The sequence below is a fragment of the Alligator sinensis genome, unplaced genomic scaffold (assembly GCF_000455745.1).
Source record: "Alligator sinensis unplaced genomic scaffold, ASM45574v1 scaffold230_1, whole genome shotgun sequence".
Taxonomy (NCBI): domain Eukaryota; kingdom Metazoa; phylum Chordata; order Crocodylia; family Alligatoridae; genus Alligator; species Alligator sinensis.
Window position 1 is genome coordinate 244,821 of NW_005843107.1, and position 2,093 is coordinate 246,913.

Consider the following 2,093-nt stretch of genomic DNA (forward strand, 5'->3'; position numbering starts at 1 on the left):
AGCGTGTCCCGCTCGAGCCTGCGGGCGCGGCGCTCGGCCTCTGCCCCCTGCACGCGCAGGCCGGAGGCTGCGAGCGGGAGAGGACACCCTGCTCCGACCCGGGTCGCTCTCCTTCCAGCCCTGCGGGGAGCCACAAGGACCAGGAGCTGCCCCGCCGGGCCGGGGCAGGCCGAGATCCCCTTCCCAGGGGAAAAAAAAAACCCTGGACTTCTTTTTTGATACGTCCGCGCAGGGGGGCAGCGGGCAAAGCAAACCAGATTCCCCTGCGCGGCTCTCCAATAAAACGTTTACAGCCCAGCAAACAGAAATTCCCCGAGCCGCTGGGTTTCCCCAGAAGCCAGTAAAGGCCGCGTATACTCCGACAGTAAAAGTGTCATTGGAGCCGGTGCCAGCAGCCCCTTGCTGCCTCTCTCCCGAGGCGGAGACTGCGAAAAAACCCCAGTGCCGGGGATTTGTTGACTGCAAAGGTCACTGCTATTCCTAGGCAGCGCCTTTCACAAGCCCGGGGTAGCCGAGAGGTCTCGGGGAGCTCAAGCCCCGGGGGAGCCGCCGGCTGATTTATGGCAGCTGAGACCTTCAGCCTGGCCCCGGCAATGCACAGATCACCGCGGATTACCCGGGGGGCGCTCCCCACCGCCTGTCAGGAACGCCCCGCGGCTCCTTTCCCCAAGGCCCCGGGTGAAACCGCACGGTCCGGGGAGGGAGCGGCGCCGCTGGGATAAAACGTGAGAGCCGGGGAGGAGGGCCAGGGGGCCCTGGACCTGAGCGCATGGACGGGGGCTCATCTCGCCTTAGGTTCCCGGCGGGGGGGACCAGCCCCCTTTCCCAGGACGTGTGTACGCGGGGATGGATGAGCACCCGCCGGTGCTGGAAGGCAGCCCCACGTCTGCACGCAGCTCAGGCGCAGGGTCCCCGAGGGCCCAATACACGAGGGGACCCGCGGGTCCTTTTCTCTTCAGAACCAGCTGGGACAGACCAGCCACCCGCAAGTGACAGGGCCAGGCCGTGTGGGTCGGAGGGGCCGAGCCAGGATCGGTCCCTGGAGGTCGGTGATATAAGCATCCCCCGGGTCCCGGTGAGCAAAGGATCGGGGCCGTTTGCAAGTGCAAACAGCGCGAGTGAAGCCAAAGGGCTTCAGATCAGATTCCTCTGTAGACCCCAGGGAGGCGGCCTGAGGGCTGCGGGGTGCCCAGGACCCCCCACCGCCGTTCCCCCGGGGAAAGCCGCGTCCCTGGGGCGGCAGGGAGATGAGCCGGGACAGACGAGCTCCGCCTGACACAGGGCAGCGGGGTGACCTCCCGGGCACCGGGGTGACCCCGTCGCTGCTGGACCGAGCGACCCGCTCCGGACGAGCCAGCGGCAGCGCCCGCGGCCTGGCGGGGCGGAGCGGGGAGGCCAGGGCCGGCCCGTGCGGCCAGTGCAGCTGGGCCGAGGCTTCTTGCGCCTGTTTTCGCCCAGCTGCCGCGGAGCGCAGGACGGGGGCGTTTCTGAGCCACCCTCGGGTCCGGGCTTCTCCTGCCTGCGCGTCTCGTGCTGCTTTCCCCGGAGGGAGGCCTCGACGATCCGCCGGCTCAGCGGCCCCTTGTGCTCCCTGCACCTTCTCCGCGGCCCAGGCCCCAGAACGGGCTGGCCGGGGGCCAGTCTCACCGCAGGGCTGCACAGCCCACCAGCAAGAATGTGGCTGCTCCCCGCTCCTCCCCGTTCACCCTCCAGGGCGCTGAGATCCTGCTGTCCCCAGGGCCAGGGCTTGATCAGGCTCCCCGCTCCCCGAGCGGCTTGCCCAGAGACGCCGCGGGCGGCGGCGGGCGGGAGGCGCAGAGCGACCCAGCCATGCACCGTGGCCGGCGGGGTGGCGGGAGGCAGGAGGGGGCAGAGCCGTGCAGAGCTGGGGAAGCCCCGCTCCCTCATGCCCCGCGGTGACGGCTCAGCTCAGAAGAGTTGCACACCTCCTTCCCCAGCCTGTCTGGCTGCACAGGGGACGATCGGCTCTGGCTGAAGCCCGGCCCGGCCCCAGGAGGGAGGCTGACCGCCCCCCCTCCCCCGGGGTGTGGGCAAAGCCGGGCTCCCGGGCTTCTGCTGCTGCTTCTTGCTCC